Here is a 27,186-nt window from a genome sequence, read left to right on the forward strand (position 1 = left end):
ATGCTATCTAGGTAGGTCATAACTTTCCTTCCATGGAGTAAGCGTCTTTTAATTTCATGGCTGCAATCACCATCTGCAGTGATTTTGGAGCCAAGAAAAATAAAGTCTGACACTGTTTCCCCATCTATTTGCCATGAAGTGGTGGGACCAGATGCCATGATCTTCGTTTTCTGAATGTCGAGCTTTAAGCCAACTTTTCCACTCTCGTCTTTCACTTTCATCAAGAGGCTGTTTAGTTCTTCTTCACTTTCTGCCATAAGGGTGGTGTCATCTGCATATCTGAGGTTATTGATATTTCTCCTGGCAATCTTGATTCCAGCTTGTGCTTCCTCCAGCCCAGCGTTTCTCATGATGTACTCTGCATAGACGTTAAATAAGCAGGGTGACAGTAAACAGCCTTGACCTACTCCTTTTCCTATTTGGAACCAGTCTGTTGTTCCATGTCCAGTTCTAACTGTTGCTTCCTGAACTGCATACAGATTTCTCAAGAGGCAGGTCAGGTGGTCTGGTATTCCCATGTCTTTCAGAATTTTCCACAGTTTGTGATCCACATAGTCAAAGGCTTTGGCATAGTCAATAAAGCAGAAATAGATGTTTTTCTGGAACTCTCTTGCTTTTTCGATGACCCATCGGATGTTGGCAATTTGATCTCTGGTTCCTCTGCCTTTTCTAAAAGCAGCTTGAACATCTGGAAGTTCACGGTTCACATATTGCTGAAACCTGGCTTGGAGAAATTTAAGCATCACTTTACTAGTGTGTGAGATGAGTGCAATTGTGCAGTAATTTGAGCATTCTTTGGCATTGCCTTTCCTTGGGATTGGAATGAAAACTGACCTTTTCCAGTCCTGTGGCCACTGCTGAGTTTTCCAAATTTGCTGGCATATTAAGTGCAGCACTTTCACAGCATCATCTTTCAGGATTTGAAATAGCTCCACTGGAATTCCATCACCTCCACTAGCTTTGTTCATAGTGATGCTTCCTAAGGCCCACTTGACTTTACATTCCAGGATGTCTGGCTCTAGGTGAGTGATCACACCATTGTGATTATCTGGGTCATGAAGCTCTTTTTTGTACAGTTCTTCTGTGTATTCTTGCCACCTCTTCTTAATGTTTTCCGCTTCTGTTAGGTCCCTAACATTTCTGTCCTTTATTGAGCCCATCTTTGCATGAAATGTTCCCTTGGTATCTCTAATTTTCTTGAAGAGATCTCTAGTCTTTCCCATTCTGTAGTTTTCCTCTATTTCTTTGCACTGATTACTGAGGAAGGCTTTCTTAGGAAGGAGCTACCCCATGTCCCAGGTAAGGAGCAGCGGCTGTGCTTTTCTGGAGCAGCCGTGAAGAGATACCCCAAGTCCAAGGTAAGGGAAACCCAAGTAAGATGGTAGGCACTGAGAGAGGGCATCAGAGGGCAGACAGACTGAAACCACAATCACAGATAGCTAGCCAATCTGATCACATGGACAACAGCCTTGTCTCACTCAATGAAACTAAGCCATGCCGTGTGGGGCCACCCAAGACAGAGAGGTCTGACAGAATGTGGTGCACTGGAGAAGGGATGGCAAACCACTTCAGTATTCTTGCCTTGAGAACCCCATGAACAGTATGAAAAGGCAAAAAAATAGGACACTGAAAGATGAACACCAGGCCGGTAGGTGCCCAATATGCTACTGGAGATCAGTGGAGAAAGAACTCCAGAAAGAATGAAGCGATGGAGCCAAAGCAAAAATAACACCCAGTTGTTGATGGGTCTGGTGATAGAAGCAAGGTCCGATGCTGTAAAGAGCAATATTGCATAGGAACCTGGAATGTTAGGTCCATGAATCAAGGCAAATTGGAAGTGGTCAAACAGGAAATGACAAGAGTGAACATCAACATTCTAGGAATCAGCGAACTCAGATGGACTGGAATGGGTGAATTAAATTCAGATGACCATTGTATCTACTACTGTGGGCAGGAATCCCTTAGAAGAAATGGAGTAGCCATCACAGTCAACAAAAGAGTCCGAAATGCAGTACTTGGATGCAATCTCAAAAATGACTTAATGAACTCTGTTCATTTCCAATGCAAACCATTCAATATCACATTAATCCTAGTCTATGCCCTGACCAGTAATGCTGAAGAAGCTGAAATTGAACAGTTCTATGAAGACCTACAAGAACTTCTAGAACTAACACCCAAAAAAGATGTCCTTTTCATTTTAGGGGACTGGAATGCAAAAGTAGGAAGTCAAGAAACACCTGGAGTAACAGGCATATTTGGCCTTGGAGTACAGAATGAACCAGGACAAAGGCTAATAGAGTTCTGCCAAGAGAACACACTGGTCATGGCAAACACCCTCTTCCCAAAACACAAGAGAAGACTCAACATGTGGACATCACCAGATGGTTGACCCTGAAATCTGATTGATTATATTCTTTGCAGCCAAAGATGGAGAAGCTCTATACAGTCAGCAAAGCAAGACCAGGAGCTGACTGTGGCTCAGATCATGAACTACTTATTGCCAAATTCAGACTGAAATTTATTAATATTATATGTTAATTCTGGTACATTGACCTGTTTACATTCATATGTCATTTGCACATGATTAGGTTTTATACTTAGGCTTGAAGCACGGCTTGTGGTAGTATTTTTTCTACATTCTACTTAAGATGCCCACATTGCCAGAGAAGGCCAAGCTTTTTTCCACAGAATTCCCTAGCTTTTGAGGGAATCTGCTAAAGTTAGTTTGCAGCTTTCTACCACTTAGGAAATAACAGATGTGAAAGGAAAAGGGCAAACTTCAAATTTGTACTTGGTCCTGTGATACAGAAGCCAACAAATTTTATTAACCTAAAGAAATCAACACATTAAAAAGACAGAGGTACATTAATTACTCTCTTGAATCCTGGTTCTCTTGGTTGACTGTACTTCAGAAACACCAATGGAACTTTGAAAAAATGCAGACCCCCTCAACCTCATTTCAGACTTGCTCAGCCAGAATTTCTTCACTTGATCTGGCTTGATGGTTTTGATCAAACCTCCACTGAGAATGGTGACCAGCAAGATAGAGAACTACTGTTCTGATATCAAGGATGGTTATAGAAAGTGTGGTTTGCTATGTTGTACATGATATGAAGTAGCAACTTTAATTCAGCATGCTTGTACCACCCACTGAAAGTACTTATGGCACATAGTACTTACTTAGTAAATATTTGTGGAAAGAGTCCTGTGTACTTAACTGCTCTGTTGGCTTCTACTCTGCAGCCAACCCCTCTGTTCATTTACTGGTACTTTTGGGAAAACAGCTTAGGACAAAGTAGCACAGTATCATCAGGGAAATGTAGGATTCCTGTTTTTTTGCACACCTTGGTCTGGGCAGAGAAAAGTTGGGGCTTTGGTATCAGACATACTTGGCTTAGAATTGGGTTTTGTCACTTGTTGACTATTTGCTTTTCATATTCCCTGAATCTCTGTATACTGATCTATAAAATGGGTATCTTAATTCCCCAGTGTGAAATATTAAAAGTAGTCTAGCTCTATTCTTAACACCTCTGTATAATGGTCATCTTTTTTACTTGACTGTTCTTATCATCTCCCTCCTGTAATCTTAGGGTCAACTCTCATCAAGTTATGTCTTCTCAAAACAAGTACCTCCGTATGCCCCTGCACCCCCATATGATGCCCTCTCTCTTGCAATCATGCCCTTTCCCTGCAGGTTCTTCCGCTGGAAGCCAGAAGTGGCTTCTTTCTGCTTATGCTATCTTCATTTTGAAAGCTAAACCTGGTACTCCTGGACCTCTACCTCTGGAAGTCCCATCCAGGCTCTCTTGGAGAGGTTGCTACTGAATCTCTGCAGGGGCAGAAATGTGCCTCCTGCCCAGAGGTGCCAGATTTCACATAGCTTCTCATTGCCCCATTCAGTTCAGTTCAGTTGCTCAGTCATGTCCGACTCTTTGCGACCCCATGAATTGCAGCACGCCAGGCCTCCCTGTCCATCACCAACTCCCGGAGTTCACTCAGACTCACGTCCATCCAGTTGGTGATGCCATCCAACCATCTCATCCTCTGTCGTCCCCTTCTCCTCTTGCCCCCAATCCCTCCAGCATCAGAGTCTTTTCCAATGAGTCAACTCCTTGTATGAGGTGGCCAAAGTACTGGGTTTTCAGCTTTAGCATCAGTCCTTCCAAAGAACACCCAGGAATGATCTCCTTTAGAATGGACTGGTTGGATCTCCTTGCAGTCCATGGGACTCTCAAGAGTCTTCTCCAACACCACAGTTCTAAAGCATCAATTCTTTGGCGCTCAGGTTTCTTCACAGTCCAACTCTCACATCCATACATGACTACTGGAAAAACCATAGCCTTGACTAGACGGACCTTTGTTGGCAAAGTAATGTCTCTGCTTTTGAATATGCTGTCTGGGTTGGTCATAACTTTCCTTCCGTGGAGTAAGCGTCTTTTAATTTCATGGCTGCAGTCACCATCTGCAGTGATTTTGGAGCCCAGCAAAATAAAGTCTGACACTGTTTCCACTGTTTCCCCATCTATTTGCCATGAAGTGATGGGACCGGATGCCATGATCTTAGTTTTCTGAATGTTGAGCTTTCATCAAGAGGCTTTTTAGTTCCTCTTCACTTTCTGCCATAAGGGTGGTGTCATCTGCATATCTGAGGTTATTGATATTTCTCCTGGCAATCTTGATTCCAGCTTGTGCTCCTTCCAGCCCAGCATTTCTCATACTGTACTCTGCATAGAAGTTAAATAAGCAGAGTGACAATATACAGCCTTGACATACTCCTTTTCCTATTTGGAACCAGTCTGTTGTTCCATGTCCAGTTCTAATTGTTGCTTCCTGACCTACATATAGGTTTCTCAAGAGGCAGGTCAGGTGGTGTGGTATTCCCATCTCTTTCAGAATTTTCCATAGTTTATTGGGATCCACTCAGTCAAAGGCTTTGCCCCACTAGGAACACCTAAAGTTCCAAGTGAGTGAGAACTCTCGGCTCCCTCCTGGGGAATCCTTTCTAATGGGCCCTGTCTTTGGCATCTCCTCATACATTTTTTAGAAACCTGAGTTAGGAGTCCCTGCGCTCAGCCTGAGAAGGACCACCTTATATTTTAAGATACGTCCTTATCCAGCTTCCTCTCCATCCCATCCTCTGATTATGGCTGCAGGTCCATCAGATTTGAACATGCCCTGCCCCTCTCCTTATGGAACCTCTGTGGTGATCCCCATTGTCTAAGCTGCTTGATTCTCGCCTTCCCAAGTACTTTAGATTTCCTCACCAGATGTCCAAGTTTTTGCCCTATTTCAAGAATATGCCTCATTCTCTCTTCTTTTTCTTCCAGTCCTTCTGCCTAGCATATTCCAACTCAGATCTTCAAGAGCTAGGTCAAATATCACCTCTTCTGTTAAGCCTACCTGTCTCCCAAGGCATAGCAAGGGCAAATTGACTAGGAGAAAGTATTTCAAGAATTTTCCCCTCCTTTTTTTTTCCTTAACTAACATTTGATTTTAGATCAGTGCTTGGGTTCCATGTCCATAGTTGGTCCAGAACAGGAATGAAACAAGCTGTCCTTGTGTGCAGAGAGTTGTACAAGAAGAGCTCAGCTTCTTCTGTGGTCCAAACCCAGTTAAAATTGTCATGTTCCTTTTATCACAGAAACTAAAGAAGTTTCTGTTGCTCTTCATTGAGTGAGAGGTAAGTTTCATCCTTTTATTTTATCCTTGGTAAAAACCAAAGTGCATGGTATAAAGGAAGTTACTCAGAGGGATATAATTTTGTAACTGAAATCCCCTTGTTTTTAACCAGTATTGTAGCCTCTTCATCATATATTCTGAGTAGGAAAGTAAGGTTGTCTGTTGGTATTGTTTTAGAAGTGTTGATGTGAAGCCAGAATGAAAAAAGAAAAACTATGATGAGGATTCACTGTTTGATAATATGAAAAGATTTGTGCAATCTCGTTAATAATGGGGTGGGTGGATGGTTTGGGTAGGGGGAGGGAGAGAGAGAAAGAACATCAAGAGTGTTTATAAGTCAAAATCGCTACTTGTGTGTATGTGTGTGTGTGTATAAAAGTATTTCATGTGTGCAGTTGATACTGCTGACATTTACCTCATCCTGGGCTTATCTTTCTCACTCATTACTTGAACATTTTAAAACCTTAATGGAATTGTAAGATAGCAATTGGTTGTGTTTTGGACTGTGTGATGCATAACAGGTCATCTCGCTGGAACTCAATTTCCCTTTCGGTAAAATGAATGGGTGAGTTAAAGTCAGTGATTTTCAAAATCTTATCGAGGAGCATATCTTTGTTTGTCAAAATATCTTCTGTGGATCCGCAGTTAAATACAGTAACCTTCCTCCCCTGCCACCATCTCCCTCTCTCTCCCTCTGTCTCTCTCTGTTACGTACAAGCACACACACACGAGCGTGTGCACCGTGAGAGCAGGTAGAATTAGTGTGCTGCTGTGCTTGGGGTGGGAGATACAGGCACTTGTCATCCACATGGCTTTTCTCATTCTCACCTGAACTCTGGCTATTCAGTCCCAGGCTCCTGCTTTCTCACCATCTTGGAACTTCTAAGACCTGTGCCCCCCTGGCCAGCCCCAGGCCTACGGGATTACAGTTGATGGACATGAGGCCCAGCAACCTGTGTTTCATTGGGCTCTCCAGGTGGTGATCGGGTGCAGTAATGTTTGAAAACCAACTGACCCTGTGAATGCCAAACAATGTTTAAGGAAGATTTTAAATGAGCAGTATGGGAGGCATTCCATTAAAACACTGAACTTAAGCTGAAGCATATTCCTTTTGTGGTACCTGTGTATATATATATATATATGTGAGGGGTAGTGAGGGGAAGTTCCTTTTTTGTCTCTAGCATGTAAATAGTAGCTTATGGCAAAACCTCTAGAACTTACAGGGCCATATGGGGAGAAACTGAAACAAAATGGTAAGAATGTCTAATATAGAAGAAGATGAAGATACAGTGTACTTTTGGCATTTGACCTTTGGAATTGTTGATAATCCAGAGATTCAGCTACACATTTGATAAAATTCCATCACATAGAATCATAATTTCTAATCATAACATTGAAAGCTGGTGACAAAAGCATCATTCTTGTGCTTTTCTCCTTCAAGGTCATGAACTGTCTTCTCATCCCCAGGAGCAGTATACCAAGTTTTTGTATCCTGATCCCTTCTCAGATGGCCCTCCCTGACATTTTCTTCTTTTCCTACATTTGGCTATTACTGTTCAGACAACAGAATCTGACCCCAATATCTCTTTACTGATAATTAGCACGAATGCTCATTCATTCTGCAGATAAGAACTGCTGTTGTAAGGATGTGGACAGCCTTTCCCTCTGGAGCTCTGAGATGATGAGCATCTCTGGGTTCTTGGAGGCTCTGTCTTGCCGGGTGGCTTCGCTCTGGGAGGAGGGGGCTGCATCCACCTGTGCAGGGCTGACAGTGGTTCCCTTTGTCTGGAAGGAGGAGCCTGATGTTAATAAGGTCTGGAATGTGGGGAGTCCAGGCAGATTTTTCTTTTGGAATTTTTTTGGTCCTGGCTCCCCTTAAGAGATAGCACTGGTGCTTTTCTGTTTGAGATGTTTAGTGGGGCTTTTGCACTTCATGAGTGGCTGATTTCTTCTTTCACTTGTAGCCTTTTTATCTCATGAGCACATACCTCTTAGGCATACTCAGACTGGGTGTATTAGAAGAGAGTTTGCCTGTAGAGGGAGCAGGGGTCCTTTCTGCCATTGTGGGTACTTTCTGCACTGCATTTTAAAATGTACAGTTTCTAGCTGGCTTTTCATGATTGCTTCATCTCTCAAGTCTCTGGTGATGATAAATCCCATGTGTTTTCACCTGTCTGCAGCTACATTTGAATCCTGTGTATGGCAAATATATCAAGAAAACATGAAAAAAAAAGTTTTAAATGAGCTCAGGTCAGTGGAATTCATCCATTCTTCTGCCAAGTACAGTCTGAAAAGTGAAAATAGTCCAAGGAAACCCAAATAACTTTTCTTTTTTTAAAGGGACAATGTGGACCCTTGGATCAAAATGTGAGATACACTCATTTTGGCAAGAAACTGGGCAATTAACACCCTTACTTCCATTTTAGACACAGGCTGCCAGATCTATCCCCTAGTCTCAAAGGCCCCTGAGTGATGCTGGGAGAGGTCTGAGCAGGTTTTCAGGCCTTGCAACAACTGCCTACGTGTTGGCTGGAAGGCAGGCAGTCTGGGGGACAAACGGCTGTTTTCAGAAAGAGGGTGCTGCTCACTGACGTATGCTTTCTGACCTGGGCACTATCCTCTAGGGACCAGAGAAATCCAGCCATGAGTCACTTTTTCGGTAAGATCCCAGTGTGCTGATCTATTTTTTTTTCCCTTCTAGAGGCATTGACTTTCCTGGGGCAGAGGCAAAATCTGCAGCTCAGATTTTTGAGGAAAAAAATCTGGAAACTGTGGTGGCCCACATTTTTGCTAACGAATAGGGTGTGTAGTTGTCTTTATCAAGTTCCATCGCTTACCTTTTGTCTTTTGCTCTTTCCCCCCTGTGTTTTTTTTTAATCCCCTTATGTTTTTGATGCAGTCTGGAATGTTTTAAAGATGTTAACTACATGGTTCTTTCAACAGGCAGGATGAGATATTTTTGTCATGTCAGTTTAAGAAGTCTTAACCCATTAAATCATACTTGAAACTTCCCATTTTTCACTTACATATAAAATGACAAAATAATATGCAAAATTTTTTTTTAATTTTCTCTTGCAGTGAATGTTCACCAGAAGATTGAGGGCAGAATTTTGATTAGTTTCTACCATATGTAGTACTTAACTCTGTGAACCCATATTATTTTCTCTGCCTTTTTTGCTTTCTTGGGAACTGATCATGGAGGCATTTAGATGACATCCCACGTTGGTAAAATACATGTCATCCCAAAGAACACTGTAAATAGCAAGTATAAGTGATGACATGGTTTGCTTCTGGTACATATATAACCTTCAATTTTATTGAATTGAAACTTCTGCATGTTATTCTCTCATTTAGCTGAGTTGAATTCTGAATTTAACTGGGTCAGAGGGCATCATCACAAATGTGCCATACTTAGAAGCAGAATGGCATACTAGTCGGGTCCGTGCAGATCTGGGTTTAGTCCCCCTTTCTGCCCCTCGTGAACCTTGTGCCTTTGGGCAAGATAGTTACCCTCTCTAAACTCCAGTTTCTTCATGTCTGTATAAATTGGGGAGCACTAATAGCACCTACTTCAGAGGGCTGTCATGAGTTCTTAATACAATTTTAGAGTCACTCAGTACTTTGTAAATGTTTCAGAACATGGATAAAGACAGACCATGGCATTTTTCTGCTTAAGAGGACCGCCTTGTGGGGATCATGTTAACAGAACCCTGAGCCTGGGAACATGCCCCTTGGAGAGCTGAAGGTCACCAAGTCCTGTGTTCTGAGTCACCGCTGAGTAACTTTCAGTGCCAAGGACTTGAGATATGAGGGGAGTCAGGGGGCATCCAGTCCCCAGAAAAGACTGTGACAGTTGCTACCCACAGACAGCCTGGTGAATTCTGGGCAAGAATAACAGTCTGCCTCTGTCTTTCCTCTGCCCCCTGTCTGGTCTGGACTCTCCTGTAAGACTGAGACGTAGGCCAGCCTGATTCTGTGTCTGGACCTCCTCAACACACTACTTCAGATTACTTTGCTAGATATTAGAAGTGTTGAAAAAAGCGGGAGATGGCTGAAGATGACTTGGGCAAGCAGGGGCTTCTCTATTTATTTTGCTGTCACTCATATTACTTGCTGTAAGACCGTTAGTTAACCCATGTGGATAAGCTAACTAGTGAAGTTGCTCAGTCATGTCCAACTCTTTGCGACCCCACTGGACCCCTGCCAGGCTCCTCCATCCATGGAATTCTCCAAATAAGAGTATTGGGGTGAGTTGCCATTTCCTTCTCCAGGAGATCTTCCCGACCCAGGGATCAAACCTGAGTCTCCCACATTGCAGGCAGATTCTTTACAATCTGAGCCACCAAGGAATCCCAAGCTAGCTAGGAACACCATTAAATTTCAAAGTCTTTCACACTTTTTCCTTATACCTCAGAAGCCATCCATGTGTACCTTCTGTTGGTCATATTATGTTGTCACATATTGTATCTGTTGATGTAGTGTGGAAGGTGTGAATACCAGGAAAGGATGATTGCAGGGCAGGGAGCTTCACAGAAGCTGGCCACCACATGGTGTGTGTAGTCAGAAACCATTCCTGTAAATACTCTATCTAAAATAGACTTAGCGTTTGCGATAGAATTTTGGCAACTTTCCAGCTGTTATGTCAGCATTGATTTTGTCGCTGCGTCTCCTGTGGAATGGTCCTCTGGGATTCCTGTATGTAACTGCTGTTTGGAGAGGCATGGTATGAATGTCTGGTTTCACAGGGTCAGTTTCTTGTAACATGACAATTACAGTCAGTATTGCAGATGTGCTAATGACAGGTCGTCCTCTCTGCTGTGACCAGCCTTGGCTTTTATTTTAAATTTCATTTGCCCAATCACACACACCACAGTGTAGCAGACTGTATCATGCTGTTCCAGTTTTTGGAACTATCATGAGACCTTGAAATTCTATTAAGAATGAAATAGAGAACACAAAGGTAAATTGGGAAAGGTCCATGCGAAATAATAGTGACATTAGCTGAATGCTTGAGATTTAAGATTTGCAAGGTAGAGAGTGCAAATTGTCCCTGTAGTTGACTATAAAAATCTCCTCTTTTTTTTTTTTTTTCTGGTGCTGAATGTGCATTGTGAAAAAAATACTTTTTATACATGCTCACCCACCCCCACCCAACTGTAGCTACTACTTCCCCAGCTGCATCAGAAGGATGATGCTTTCCATGTAGGTGCTGAGCTCACAGGGTAGGAAAGAGCAGGAGGAGTGACTTGCTCCAGGTACAAAAGGAAATTGTGATATTCAGGAAAGTTGGGAAATGGAGGCAGGAGTGAAAGGCGAAGGGCCTCAGAGGAAGGGCATGTTGAAACAAGAGGACAGGGCAAAAGGAAAACAAGTACAGTAAAAGGGGCGGATGTGGCAGACGGGAGATGAGTTGGATAGAGGAGTAGAGATAATTTGGAGAAAAACAAGAGGCAGAAAAGAAGAGAGGTTTCATGGTTCCATTTTCATAGCTTCCATTCCTCCCAGCATTTTCCAGAGGAGTAGGACACAGCCCGTTTGCCCTGTTGTGGTCTAATGGCCCTTTTATTGGCAGCTCCACTTTGGGCGGCTCCACTTTGAACATATCTCCATGTCAGTAAATCTCTTACTCTTTCCTCTTTGGGCTTTCCTGAAGCTTCTGTCTTCCTCCTGTGGTGAGTTACAGCATTCACTGCTGGTGTACATTGATTTGATAAGCAAATTAGAATGAAACCTTCTACAGAACTTCAGTGGCATTAGCAGTACACGAGGTGAATATTGGGTTTTTGAATAGTGCTCTGTAGTTGTTAACATGACAGAATTTTGATATACCTAAAAACTTTGGGAAATTTTGGGAAAAAAATATCCTTTTTAAATTTTAAATCAGAAATTAAGGACAAGAAAGGAACCTCTACCCTTGGGTTAGTGTGCCTTTGTTAAAAGCAGCCTCCTTTAATCAAATGTCATTATTTTTAGGTCCTCTAACAAGCCCAGGTTACTTTAAAATGTAATCAGTACTTTCTGGAGTGAAAAAAAGGAAGTTCATTCTTAAGTTTACATTTATATGCAGTAAAAAAGAATATTGATGGCATTTCTGGTAAATGCTCAGATCTTGCTTTCTAGACTTATTAGATCTACCCCAAGAGAGCAACATGAGGAAGTGAGAGGGAAAAACTCAGTCTACAAACAATTTTAAAAGATTCTCATAAGTGCATTTGTTACTGCTGTTCTTATTCACATGGTGAACTTAGATTGACCTCCTTTTTCCTATGATTTGAAAAGACACAAGATATTATATGGAACAGTAAGATCTTTACAGTCCAAAGGGATGGAGAAACTGCTATATTTTAGGTTCACAGAGTTCTTCAAAACTATTTAAGTATATTGCCAAGCTCATTAAAAAATAATATTTAGTCTTTCAGGAAGATTTATTTCTTGGTGGAATGTTGTTCCTAGAAGCTCCATAAGATACCAGCATCTCTTGAAAACTCTGGTTAAAAATCATGTGCTACTTAAAAATTAAAATGCTTGTTGGTGCTTTAATGCTTGAGCTGTCAAGTTATTTTATACTTTGAAACACTGACACCATTAATATTTACTATTCACACTATTGTGCATTAGAAGGTGGCTCAAATTTGATTGTAGACAGTTTTCAATTTGAAACTGTATTTCCTTTTCATTGAAGATTTCCGTCCATGAAGTATTATTCTCCACAGATTTCAGTCTCTGGATTTAGTGGACTCAACACCATCTAGAATATCATGTATAAAGCCAAAGATGTCTCTATTAAAGTTTGATAAGTCTGTATTATTTAGTATTTTATAGAAGGAAGATTATCTTTTGGTAGTGAAGACACATGCATTGTAAAATCACTAAAATTTTCTACTGATCTGCTTGATTCTACAATTGAAAAATGCCTGTTTTCTGCACCATTTCTTTTAAATTATTTAAGGGCCAGTTGGTTACCATTCTATGGTCATGCACCTTTTAGTTGTAATGGGATATACTAGTTATCTTTTATACATTATCCTTTATTACTTAAGCTTTCAGAACTTCGGTTTTCTGAACTTGGTAATTTGTGGAATATTTGTACCCAGAAATTAAGATTCTCATCCATTTTTGCTTCTCCTTTTCTTCTGTTTTATATTTTTCTTTATTCCTTGAATTTTAAAATTCTATGAATTCTCTCCCTTGCCTTCCCCTTTCTGAATACCTGGTTTCCATGACCTGTCATATATGTCATCACTAATACTATGAATAGACTTTTATTCAGAATTATTTCTTTATTCATTCATTTGTTCACTCATTTACTACTGGGATATTTTTGTTTTGCTTTTTGAAGAAGGAAGGTTCAAGACTTGCTCTTATTTTAAAAACTATGTTAAAGCTAACTGAGCACATTGGAGGAAAAGATAGCACTTGAGATAAGTTTATGGCCCTTCTTTAAAGGTGCATGATCTACTTGGTAGGTTCTCTTTGTCCATTTCCTTTCTGCTCACCACTCTTGTATGTGTTTATCTTCAGTGATCTCCTCACTAGTGGTAACAAGTTCTAGATCAGTGGATAAGGGAGAGTGTGTCCAGATTACTGCTGTTAATAGCTGGTAAAGCTTTGGTGTGTGAGGAGAACCTGAAATTTAAAATGATGCTCAGAAATTACCTATAGGGTTGATTCATCATGTTGGGTAGGTCCATAGAAAATTGCTGTTTTCTTAAGGTCGAAAACAGTTGATTAGTAGAAATTTTATATGATTTAGTCTGATAGTCCAGACCCCTAATATGACTGGTAACTGATAATATAGTGTTTAATAATAAAATATATTTAAATATTTACTGGTAACTGACAATATTATATATTTATAATTCTATTTTCACCTGTTGCTATGCCAGAGTTAATTTTTCCTCTTTCTCATTGTTGAGAAAGAAGAAGTCAACATCAAGGAGTATAGATGATTTATTCACTGATAGGTTATTTTTGCAGGCAGCATATTAAAAGCAGTATTTTGGGGGAGCAATGAATCAGTTAACTGTTTAAGGTGGGATATATTGGATTTTATAAAGATACCAAAGAGTAAACTGGAATAAGGTTGCAATGTCCAAGATGTTACTCAAAATGGTGTCTAGAGTCCTATTGATTAATGCTGGTGAATGAGACACCAAAATGGAAAATAAACCATCCCAAGACAAGTGGTAATCATAGGTGACTATTATGTTAATTATACTTTATTTAGGTGGTGTTTTTCTTCCTGAAAGATGGCTTTTGTTTAAGAGAAAGTTGAGGCATTTAAGAATTGGATGTTCCGTAGAAGCTCTTGAGTGTAGTTTTTCACTTTTATTCAATTTGATAAGTCTCCAAGAATATTTTCAGGCCTAGATTTATGGACACTGTTTATGGCATCTGCTACCAAGAAAAACATTCTCCCACCAGGCGTACTGGAAAGCATATTGTCTATCTTTTTGCTCCACTGTTGTGAGCAGATGTTCCCTCTGCATTTTTAAAATCATTTTAATGCACAGAATGGGAAAAACTGGAAATCAAAAGGAAAACGAAAATGCATCTGAGCAGGGGTAAATGCCATATGCTCAATCTTTTTTATCCCTAAGCTAAATTTCAGATAGTACCTCATCTGTTGTCAGATCCCCCAAATTCAGCAAATTTCAGTTCTACGTTAGTAGGAGAATGGATTAAAAATAAAAGTTTATGATAAACTCTAGCCACAGTCCTGGCATGTAGTATGAACTCAGTTAATCTAATTTGACTTTATTTTTGTTGCTCTTTCTGTTTGTATGGAAGTTACTGTTGTCCACGAAGAGGTTAGCTCAGTGAAGCACAGCTCTGACGGACTGTAACTAACAAATTACCACAGACTCAGTGATTTAAAATAGTAGAATTTTATTCTTTCATGACTCTGGAGGGAATCTGAAGAATACGATTTCAGAGGTCAGAAGTTTGAAATCAAGTGTCAGTTCAGTTGCTCAGTCATGTCTGACTTTTTGCGACCCCCATGGACTGCAGCATGCCAGGCTTCCCTGTTCATCATCAACTCCCAGAGCCTACTCAAACTCACGTCCATTGAGTTGGTGATGCCATCCAACCATCTCATCCTCTGTTGCCCCCTTCTCCTCCTGACTTCAGTCTTTCCCAGCATCAGGGTCTTTTCCAATGAGTCAGTTTTTTGCATCAGGTGGCCAAAGTATTGGAGTTTCACTTCAACATCAGTCCTTCCAATGAATATTCAGGACTGATTTCCTTTAGGATGGACTGGTTAGATCTCCTTGCTGTCCAAGGGACTCTCAAGAGTCTTCTCCAACACCACAGTTCAAAAGCATCAATTCTTCAGCACTCAGCTTTCTTTATAGTCCAACTCTCACAACATGACTACTGGAAAAACCATAGCTTTGACTAGATGGACCTTTGTTGGCAAAGTAATATCTCTGCTTTTTAATATGCCTTCTAGGGTGGTCATAATTTTTCTTCTAAGGACCAAGCATCTTTTAATTTCATGGCTTCATTCAAGGGAATGGCAAACCACTTCAGTATTCTTGCCTTGAGAATCCCATGAACAGTGTGAAAAGGCAAAAAGATAGGACACTGAAAGATGAACTCCCCAGGTCGGTAGGTTCCCAGTATGCTACAGGAGATCAGCGGAGAAAGAACTCCAGAAAGAATGAAGAGACAGAGCCAAAGCAAAAACAACACCCAGTTGTGGATGTGACTGGTGATGGAAGTAAAGTCCAATGCTGTAAAGAGCAATATTGTATAGGAACATAGAATGCTAGGTCCGTGAATCAAGGCAAATTGGAATTGGTCAAACAGGAGATGGCATTGAACATTGACATTTTAGAAATCAGTAAACTAAAATGGACTGGAATGGGTGAATTTAACTCAGATGACCATTATATCTACTACTGTGTGCAAGAATCCCTTAGAAGAAATGGAGTAGCCATCATAGTCAACAAAAGAGTCCAAAATGCAGTACTTGGATGCAATCTCAAAAATGACAAAATTATCTCTGTTCATTTGCAAGGCAAACCATTCAATATCACAGTAATCCAAATCTGTACCCTGACCAGTAATGCTGAAGAAGCTGAAATCAAATGTCACTGGGTTGAATTCAAGGAGTTGGCAGGGTGATGCTCCCTCCAGAGGCTCCAGAGAAGCACCTGTTTCTCACCTCTTTCAGCCCGTGGATGACAGTATTCCTTTGCTTGTGGCTGCATCACTCTGATCTTCAAGTGCAGTCTAAAGTGCAGTCTGCAAGTCTGTCTCTGCTCCAGCTTCACATTGTTCTGTTCTCTGTGCATGACACATCTTATTCTGCTTCCTTCTTGTAAGAATACATGTGATTTCATGTGGGTCTCACTCAGGTAATTCAGGGTGATCTTTCCATCTCAGAATCCTTAGCCTAATCACATTTCCATAGTCTTTGCTAGGAGAGATAACATTCACAGATTCCAGACAGTGGGGAATGGATATCCTTTGGGAGCCATTTTCTGCCTATCACAAACTACTCCCAGTGTCCCCATTCCAGTGACTAAGATGGAACCAGCTTATTACCTAAACACTTTTAGGTCTGATTGAAGTACTGGCTCACCTTCCTCAGCGCCCACCATGACTTTTCTGGTGTGTTACAGTTAGTATAAATGTCTAATAGCAGCTCTGAGTATCTGTCTCTGATAACATAGACCAGGAATCACTTAGCAGAGCTGTGTCTTCTCGTTATGGCAGTGGTCAGCACCAAGGAAGTCTCTGCACAGGTAATTAAGCTAGCTGGGGCAAGTCACAAAGCTGAATGCTACAACTGCTCACTTGAACTCTGTAAATTGAAGTGAGTTGTCATGTGGATATGTATGTATATATGTATGTAAATGGTGAATATGTATTTTCAGAACATATTTAATGAAAGTTACAGTTCAGTTCAGTCGCTAAGTCGTGTCTGACTCTTTGCGACCCCGTGAACCACAGCACGCCAGGCCTCTCTGTCCATCAGCAACTCCCGGAGTTCACTCAAACTCATGTCCATTGAGTCAGTGATGCCACACTGACATCCTCTGTCGTCCCCTTCTCCTCCTGCCCTCAGTCTTTCCCAGCATCAATGTCTTTTCAAATGAGTCAGCTCTTCGCATCAGGTAGCCAAAGTATTGGAGTTTCAGCTTCAGCATTAGTCCTTCCAATGAACACCAGGACTGATCTCCTTTAGGATGGACAGGTTGGATCTCCTTGCAGTCCAAGGGACTCTCAAGAGTCTTCTCCAACACCACAGTTCAAAAGCATCAATTCTTTGGCACTCAGCCTTCTTCATAGTCCAACTCTCACATCCATACATGACCACTGGAAAAACCATAGTTAAATATCAGGATCTGTATAATTTCTTTTAGAGTTAATGGCATTTTCCAAAAAGAAGGGAAAGGAACCTATCCAGTTTGAAACATATGTTTTCTTCAAAAAAGAACCTGAGGTAGTTTTCACCTAGCGTGAGATAAGACTGACAAGGCTGTAAGAATAATTACTTCTAATGAATCTAATGATTCTATAGTGATTAATGATTAATCATTATAAAACTCCCCCAAGAAAATGCCATAAAAGCTGATGCTTGTTACAATATTGACTGGATGACTAATACTGTAGATTGATTAACTATGTCCTTTCCTTGATTCTTTTTATCTAGGTGGGGTCTAATATTTAGTTTAATTTTGAAGAAGAGTTATATGGACCCCAATATGTCATATGAGTGATAAACCCTGTTATCTACCTTGCTATATTTTTTAATAATTACTGCCCATATAATGAAACTTATGTCTTGCAGATTTCCTCATGTGTTATACCTAGAAAATAGACATAGAAGATTTTAAGTACATACATGATAGTATTTGAAATCAATTTAGATTTTTTCCTCTATTAGAATTCTGTGATTGTGTGAAACTTGATATGAAATATATATTTATCAAAGTTAAGTTTATATATGCTCAGATGCTCAATTGTCTCCGACTGTTTGTGACCCCAGGCTCCTCTGTCCATGGGATTTCCAGGCAAGAAATGGTGGGTTTCCATTTCCTTCTTCAAGGGATGTTCCCTACCCAGGGATTGAACCTGGGTCTCCTGTATTTCAGGCATATTCTTTACCAACTGAGCAACCACATCAGCAAATCATTGCTTGGATGAACAAATTAGTCAGAGCTCTGCATCTGTTCATATTTCATTGATGAGACTAATGAAGCTGAGGTACAGAGCCTAGGTTGTGTAAGTGAAGATGAAAGAAAAAGTAGGGGGGATGTTTTAGCCAAACACAGGAACTCAGCTGGATCATATAGTGTCAGCCAAGAGGGTAAATGACAGAATTCAGCAGGTACAGATGTTGTGGTATGAAGCATAAAGTACTAGTCATGTGGCTCACAGTCTTCCCTGTGTCAAGCCACTAGATGTTCTTATTTGGTTGTATAGACAACTCTAGTGATGTTGCTGAGACCCTTAATAAGGGGAGAAAGAAACTGAGGGGATCACATTATGTTATCTTCCTTGAATAGCTTTCCCAGTCTTATTTTCAATAGATTTTAAATATTAAATCTGTCCAATTTAGTGCTTTCCTGGTGGTAAAGAATCTGCCTGCAATGCAGGAGACCTGGTTCAATCCCTGGGTCAGAAAGATGCCCTAGGGAAGGAAGTGGCAACCCACTCCAGTATTCTTGCCAGGAGAATTCCACGTACAGCGGAGCCTGGAGGGCTACAGCCCATGGGGTTGCAAAGAGTCAGACACAACTGAGCAACTAACACACACACAGTCTAATTTAAGCCACTTAACTGTACGCATAATCTGAGCCTTCAGTTTTAGCAACGTACGTGTTTTTTCCATAATGGTATCAATCACTTACTGCATGTGCTTTGCCTTTGCCAGTTCCTTTTGGAACCAATTTAAATGAGAGAAATAAAGGACTTCAGGAAGAACTATTTAAGTATGTCTGGTAAATTGTTTTACTATTTGAGAATAGCTCTGGAGACTGAAATAAATTTTCCATTTAGTGTAGAATTTGGCTTTTTTTTTTTTTTTGTGAGTCACAACATTCGTGGAAATATGTTGAAATCTTAAATGAGAAAATGACTTATTGCTTTTGGTATTACTTGCTGTCTAGAATGGTGTTACAGTCTGCATTACAACATTATGCTGATCAGCAGTGTTCGAAAGGAGGGATAGCTTCAAACTACATGGAAGCGTACATATCAGGATCCACAACCTCATGTTCTGGATTCTTCAGATTGTAGAGCAAGTATGGCTCAAACCTCTGCTTTTCCATTAGACATTTCATTGAATACATGTTCTTGGTCACTTGAATTGCAACTCTTCTTGGATATTAATATCATGTACTAAAACCTAGATCTGTTAATATAAAATTACATTGATTATCGTGAAACAATAAGTTTCTGTATATCCAAAATATATTTTACTAAGTGTGATGACTCTTCTCTAAATTTGCAGTATTATTGTAGTGCTTTTTTTTTTAGATAATTTTTTTTAGAGCAGTTCTAGGTTCATGGCAAAATTGAGAGAATATCGAAGGATGTGTAAGTGAAGATGAAAGAAAAAGTAGAGGGAAAAAGTTTTAGTCAAACATGAGAACTCAGCTGGGTTATATAGTATCAGCCAGGATGGTAAATGAAAGAAGACAGCAGGTATATATGCCGTGATATGGAAATCTCTCATATTTCCATATGAGAAATCAGTGTGTAGTTTTTAATCTGTGTGCATGCATGTATACTTTCACAGAGATTTTATTCCCTGAGCTAGTCTGTCTGCTTTAACTTTTGTTCCCTCGCTGTTCATTCTCCACCCAGCAACCAGGAGATCTCATTAAAATGCTCTATGTTTTCCTTCCCAACTTTACAGTCTTCGAACAAGCATGCAGCGCAGTCTCTTAACCCCAGTGACAGTATCTGTTGCAGCCACCCACTGCCTCAGCTCCTCCCAGCCTTGTTGCAGCTCTCTGTGCTTCCTTTCCAATCTTCAAAGATGCCAGACCCTTCCCACCTTCACTCTGTTCTGTTACCGCTACCTCCAAAGTTCTCTTGCTCTTTGTATGATTGGGTCCTCCCCGTCCTTCCTCCAGTAGCCCAAATGCTTCAGTCTGAGAAGCCTTCTCAAACTATTGTTATCACCCTTTAGAACGCGTTCTTTGTGGCACTAGCTGACCTCATCCTGTGTTTGGGGATGTTTTCTCCTGTGTTCAGGGATACTGTCTGTTTTCTCCCACCAGAGTTCACCCCTTGAATGTATTTGAAACAGATTGGACTTGTCAGAGGTTCAAGTGCAGAGCTCATTCAAAGGAACTTCCAAACATTTTTGTAGATAATATGAATTGCTGAATTTGTTATTGTATTTAAAAATTTTCATTTTATAAGGCTTAGTTTAAAATACAGAATTCCATTGCAGCTGGAAAGAGTTAACCAGATGGTTATAATGCATGTTTGTGTGCCAGAATTGCACAGCACGAAGCACAAGAGATTTTTTTTTGAGGAACTAACTGAATTGCCAGGTTAGAAGTTTTTGCTGAGCCCATTTCATCCTCAAAGACGAAGGACTTCCCTACAGATGAAGTCTTTTATTTCCTTCCCCCAAATGAATGTAATAAACGTCCATCACTGCTTTCGCCATTTTTGTTCAGGAAGAGTTCACCACCTTTGGTAGTGGCAGAGTCATTTTTGGCAGTTCAGAATTATTTCTGTTACCATTAGCTTTTTTACCCTTAGGCAGAATCTGGACTTTGTGTATTCTTCTATCCAGTTTACGCTGAAAGTGAAAGTCACTTAGTCATGTCTGACTCTTTGTGACCCCATAGACTATACAGTCCATGGAATTCTCCAGGCCAGAATACTGGAGTGTGTAGCTTTTCCCTTCTCCAGGGGATCTTCCCAACCCAGGAATTGAACACAGGTCTCCCACCTTGCAGGTGGATTCTTTACCAGCTGAGCCACAAGGGAAGCCCAGGAATACTGGAGTGGGTAGCCTATCCCTTCTCCAGCGTATATCTTCCTGATCCAGGAATTGAACTGGGGTCTCCTGCATTGCAGGCGGATTCTTTGCCAACTGAGTTATCAGGGAAGCCCTCGTTTACACTGAGTTTTGTGTAATTCATAAGAATTAAAACTTCACTCAGATACTCTTGATTGCATGCAGTAAAGACATTTTGCAATATTAGAACAGATTTTAATGTGGAATCTGATTCAATCTTTAGTTTTAAACTATTGATTTCTCTCATAGCTTGGAGATGTTTTGCTGACAGTAGCTCTTAGTAGTCTCATTCTCTTAGCACTTTTATATTAGAGCATTGAAAAAAATGGTATGATAGCTTTTGTGTTACTCATTACCTTTGGCACTCAGGATAGTTTTGTTTGCTCTTATTTTGTTGGAAGATTAGATGAAAATTTTCTTTTCTGATTGTTGGGAAACATGAAACCTGACTTTCTGACCACTTTGTACTAGGACTAGAGACTGTTTGCCTATTTGCTCCCAATTGGCTCTTCCATCTAGGGCTAACTCAACAGGTCAGCATGCTCTTAGGAGGGAATTCCTAAGTAAACTTCAGGTTGGTGCCAGAAACAAAAATGGGGATCCATCACCTTCTAAATGTTAATAGACTGAGAGAAAGAACAACAGATTCTTTTTTTGAGAATTATTAGTGGAAATCCCATCCACATATGAAAGCATGCTCTAGAAGATAATGCATTGACATTTTGGAACAAGGTTGGAACCATCTTGGTTCAGAGAGCCCCCTAAAGATAGCATGCTAGGAAAGGAAGCCTCTATGATTCATAGCCTGGAAGATAAGCTTGTTATGGTAGAACACATCTGAGTAGGAAGCAAATCCTAGTGTTCATGATATTGTCAGTGAGGGACAGATCACCACTGGGCTTAAGCATAGACCTCTAACTCCAGCAGTCTGAACTAGAGGTATAGGAGGTGTTATAAACCAGAGTTTGCCTGGAACTTAGGTTGTTGCCAACCTTGAGTGAGAAAAGGAGTCCTTTCTTCTCTTACTTCTCTGCAATAACTCTGTGAGGATGCTGGGTTGGAAAGATACTTGAATGTAAAAGTAATAAAGCATATTACCATGAGCCCTGCTTGCAACTTTAGTTACATATGGGTATTTTCTTTAATAACATACTTTTACTGTTCTTGAATTAAGCTATGGTGACCACCTTTATGGAACCTAGCTAGAAACTGCCTTATGAATACCTTAAGGAAAAAAAAGAAACTAATGGTTACCAGTGAGGAGAGAAAGTGGGGAGGGACAAATTAGGGGTATGGGGTTAAGAGATAAAGACTTCTGTGTATAAAATAGATAAGAAGGATATAATGTATAGCACAGAGAATTATAGGCATTATCTTGTAAAAACTTTTAATGGAGTATAATCTGTAAAAATACTGACTCACTATGCTATGCACCCAAAATTAATATACTATTGTAAATCAGCTGTACTTCGGTAAAAGCAAAAAGATACTCTTAGGAAAAAGTAGCTAGCTTTGTCACAATGGGGAACGTTTCACAGTGCTGTAACCCTGTCTCTGATTGGTGAAAGGCAGAGGTTATGGATTGCACTGGGGAAAGGGCTGACTTCTCCAGAAGACAGAGCGTCATTCTAGGCACAGCCGGATATAATCTTTATTTTAGATGTGGCCTTTTACAGGCTTTAGGCACTTTTAATTTAGTTCACTTTTCAGGTGAATATTCTTCATTTGAGCCTTTGGGCATTACTAAAGAGCATACAACCCTAAAAATTCAATGCAATGGTCTTGGAACCTCCCTAATTTCTTTCTTTCCATTCTCAGTCTCTCTTCCCACTTGCTTTCACTCCTCTGAAAATTAACACCTGCCAGTGAAATCAACTTTATGCTGCTTTCACTGGAGACTGGTGTCTAAAAATCAATCCTGGCAACTAATGTAAAGTGAAATTTGGAAGACGCCTGGATTCTCATGGAGTCGTGCAAGCTGAAGTTATTAAAGAGGATTAGAGACCACAGCTGGTGAGCAGATGGAATGCATATAATTTCACAATCTTAGGTAGCTTTAAACCTAAATCTGCGCAAAACCTATTTGCATTTTCTCTAGTTCATTTCACTTTATCCTCCTGGAATATAGCACTGGTCAGCGTGATACTTTAATTGTTGTGAATGATGAGCCTTCATAGGTCACTCACTTGATGGAATCATTTATAATTCTGGTTGTGCAATTTCTTACTCAATTGCATTTCAGTAACCACTGTTAAATAATGTACTGTGAGAAGCTCAGTAGGTAGGGAGGAGGAGTAAGACTTGTAAATTTCATTCAAAATGTAGACATGAAGATCACAGTAATTACAGCTAAACAGTCCAACTGCTTGCTGCTTAAGGAAACTTGTGAATCAGTTTCAACAGCTCTTTTATGTGTCCATTTGTTAGAAATTTCTGTGTTATGCAATCGAACAAGTCACCTGCATCAGCTGCCTTCAACTCCTGTACCACCTAATCACAGGCCACTGCTCTACTTCCCATGTCTTCTCACCTCTTTGTTCTGGCTCATTATGAGGTCTTATATGTGCACACGGAGAAGGCAATGGCACCCCACTCCAGTACTCTTGCCTGGAAAATCCCATGGACCGAGGAGCCTGGTAGGCTGCAGTCCCTGGGGTCGCTAAGAGTTGGACACGACTGAGCGACTTCACTTTCACTTTTCACTTTCATGCATTGGAGAAGGAAATGGCAACCCACTCCAGTGTTCTTACCTGGAGAATCCCGGGGACAGGGGAGCCTGGTGGGCTGCCATCTATGGGGTCGCACAGAGTCAGACACGACTGAAGCGACTTAGTAGCAACAGCAGTATATGTGCAGAAATAAACTGTTAGCTCCCTAGAAATGCACTTCCCTGTACTTCCTGGCATGTTGGTGTCTCCTACACAAAGGAAAGTGTTTGTGAGACTTTTGCTCAGTGACTGTTAAGAAGGTCAAACTAGGGTCTTTATTCTACTAAGATAAAGATATTAACCTATACTCTAATGGCAGTTACTTTATCTAAGAACAGAAATTAGTACCCACTGTACACTTTCCTTACTGAAAGACTTCAGCGAAATGGCTGCCATACTTCAATCCTTGTGGAATGTCTGAAAATACAGAAAAACAGCTGGAGCTGTAAATAAGTTGAGTAGTCTGAATACACTCTGTACTAGCTGGTTAGGGAGAACACAACACGCAGATATTTCAGGTGGCGCACTGCACAGCAAACAGCTGTAGTTTATGGTCCAACATAGTCTCTATTCTTTTGGAGCCAGTATGTGCTTCTTCTCTAAAGCCACAGTCAGCTGCAAAAATATTTTAACATGTGTTTTGGAAACAATTACTGCATAATAGTATTCTAGCCTCAAAACATCCTGAATGATATATTTCTATACATGGGGAGAAAGGGGAGAGCATATTGAGTTACTGATGCATTGGCATAGAATAGTCAGTAGAATTATCATAGGAAGTGGGGTTTTGGGGATCAGCTTTTCAAATGATTTTCAGTCACTTTGTTTTTGGACCTCTAAACTGGCTTCTGTGAATATGACCTCTTATGGAAGCAGTAGTATAAACACATTTTAACTTCCACTGTAATTATTTTGTATTGAATCAAGTAGTTTAGCAATCCATTCAAACTAATAGATTTGCTTATGTATCATAAGTACAATTGTTCTCCCTACCCTTTTCTTGTTCCGTTAGGCAGTGGGGATGGCAGGGCAAAAGGAAGTCCGGAGGTCCCCTAAGAAGAAAACGAGACTGAGAATTAGAAAGCCTGGGGTTAATACTGGGTCTTTCTGGTTTGCCTAGTGTGATCTTGAGCAAATTCTGAAAATTCTTAGCTTGTAGGATTCATATCTAGTAGATGGATATAATAATACAAATATGTATATGATACATGAATGAGATTACTAGGATTGCCATAACAAAGTACCACAAACTGGGCGGCCTAAGTAACAGATATGTAACTTTCTCATAGTTTCTGGAGCTAGAAATCTGAGATCAGAGTGTCTGCAAGGTTGATTCCTTTTGAGGATCACAAGGGAAGGATCTGTTTTAGGTTTCTCTCCTTGGCTTATAGATGACTGGTTTTGCCCTTTATCTTCACATCATCTTCCCTCTGTATGTGTCTATATCTAAATTTCCTCCTCTTATAAAGACATTAGTCACATAGGGCCCACCATAATGAGCTTCTTTTAACTTAATTACCTGTGTAAAGACACTATCTTCAAATACAGCCATATTGTGAGATACTTGGGGTTAGGACTTAAGTGTATGGATTTTGAGTGGAATACAATTCACCCCATAACAATGCATTACAAAGGGCTATCTAATAAATGAGTGATAAACTATAGTTTGTAATTCTTCACATTGTACTATATGTATTCAAAATATTGTAATAAAGTTTTATTCTGGTGGGCACATTGATAGGAATAAAAGCACTATACTTTCCTTCTTTAAAACCTAAAATTTAATACACAACTGTGTTTTCATTCCATATGGTGAATTTGTAAGTCAAAGGTAACATCTTTTACTCTGGAGGAATAAGGTATAACTGTTGTGTACACACTATTCCGGTTCCTATCTCTTAGGGCATCTCTTTGTTTGACTGTTAGTTGTAGACGGTTGTTTGGGAGGTTATTAGGGAAGTTTCACAGGAGTGGGTGACTAGCTTATTGCCAGGATCAAAGAATTCTAAATTAGTCTTTTGTTGAAGGGTAAATACTTTCCAACTTGGAAGTTTTGTGCCAATGGTGGTGTTTTTCTCAAAGTGTGTAACTGCTAGATTGCTTACAATAGTTAGTAAGCCATAAATACTGGCTGTGCAGTAAACTCCAAATGCAACTTTGTGGCCCTAGGATAGAGGGGAAGGCAAAGAAGGGGATCCCTTCATGGAAAGTGCCAAGTTTTTCATTCACTGGGATTGCAGTTGGAGGACTGTTAATTATGGAAATAAAGGCAACCAGACAGTCACATACTATAAGGCAGAAAGGAGAATGGGTAGTCAGGGCAGTTGGAAGCATGCATTAATATTGCAAAAAAGAAAGACTTGCAAATACTTTTGTAGTTCAGATTTTCCTATTTGGTTGAATAATTAACTGCTAAATAGGCATAATAGAGTCATCTTAAATGGTCCTTTAGAGATGCATGATTTGTGTCTACAAAAAAACTATTGTGTAACAGGAAAACTGGAAAACAACTAACTTGGCTAAACAAAACCAAGGCATTTTAGCCTCTAAAAACAACTTTGTGCATTCTGATTTAATTTTCTGAAATGAGATTAGTATGTAGCAGATTGAAAGGTTACCACTAGTAGATAAAATGCTCCATTCTTCTCCAGGATACTATCCAGAGTGAAATCTAAGAATTCTCAGTTGCTTAATTAGTAATGTGCTCAGTTGCATTTTTATCATCACAGAAAGCTTGATGACTTTATTGAGTTCTTTTTATTTTTATTTTTTCTGCCAGGAAGACTGTTAGCTTTGGCTATAGAGATATTTCTGATCCACATCACATGTAGGATTCTTACTGAATTAATCTAGCATGTGCATACTGGTTTCCAATGCAGAAATAGAAATGTACAGATTTTTTGACACAGGTTTATCATAATGTGTTATTTGATGTAATATCATGATCTATCAAGGTGTTGTCCCTTATAAGTATCTCTGCCATGGCATCTCTCGTATGCTTGTTTCTAAATATTCAGAGAATAAAAGCAGAGTATGTGCATTTGTTCATAAATGGTTCAGTCACGCATTCTACACCTATTCCTGTGATCAGTGACACATAGCATGACATCAATGACACGTGATTCCTGTACTCAAGAAAGTGAAAGTGAAGTCACTCAGTCGTGTCCGACTCTTTGTGACCCCATGGCCTGTAGCCTACCACGTTCCCCCTTCCATGGGATTTTCCAGTCAAGGGTACTGGAGTGCGTTGCCATTTCCTTCTCCAGGGGATCTTCCCAACCCAAGGAATGGAACCTGAGTCTCCCACATTGTAGGCAGGTGCTTTACCATCTGAGCCAACAGGGCAGCCCACCTTTACTGTTTTTGGAGAAGTGGAGGCTACACAGCTGACCGTTAAACAATATGGGTTTGAACTTTGCAGGTCTGGATTTTTTTTTCAGTAGTAAATACTATAGTATTACATGATCTGTGGTTGGTTGAATCTGCATATGTGGAGGGACTGCATTTATGGAAAGCCTATTTATACATGGATTTTCAACTAAAGGAGAGGTCGGCCCTGCTAATCCCTATGTAGTTCAAGGGCCAGCTGTACTGTGAAGAAGAACATGCAGTAGAATATATACTTAAATATCGAGAGGAGGATGGGATGTTAGGGGAGACCCTACAAAGAGAACCATTGCAGGAGGGTGATAAAGGCAGTACTGCCTGAAAGAATGGATTTCTCAGCAGAGGCATGAAGGATGAGAAAAGGGAACTGGACCAGGAAGGGAGGGATAGACTCACATGCATATTCTGTACTGT

General features: G+C 40.3%; 1 protein-coding gene across 5 annotated transcripts in view; it reads left to right on the top strand.

Annotated features, from left to right (window-relative positions):
* The window catches only part of FNDC3B (fibronectin type III domain containing 3B), a 359,396-nt gene that overhangs the window by 213,854 nt on the left and 118,356 nt on the right, over window positions 1-27,186 (top strand). The window lies entirely within an intron of this gene.

The sequence above is a fragment of the Bison bison genome, unplaced genomic scaffold (assembly GCF_000754665.1).
Source record: "Bison bison bison isolate TAMUID 2011002044 unplaced genomic scaffold, Bison_UMD1.0 scf7180017864040, whole genome shotgun sequence".
Classification (NCBI taxonomy): Eukaryota; Metazoa; Chordata; class Mammalia; order Artiodactyla; family Bovidae; genus Bison; species Bison bison.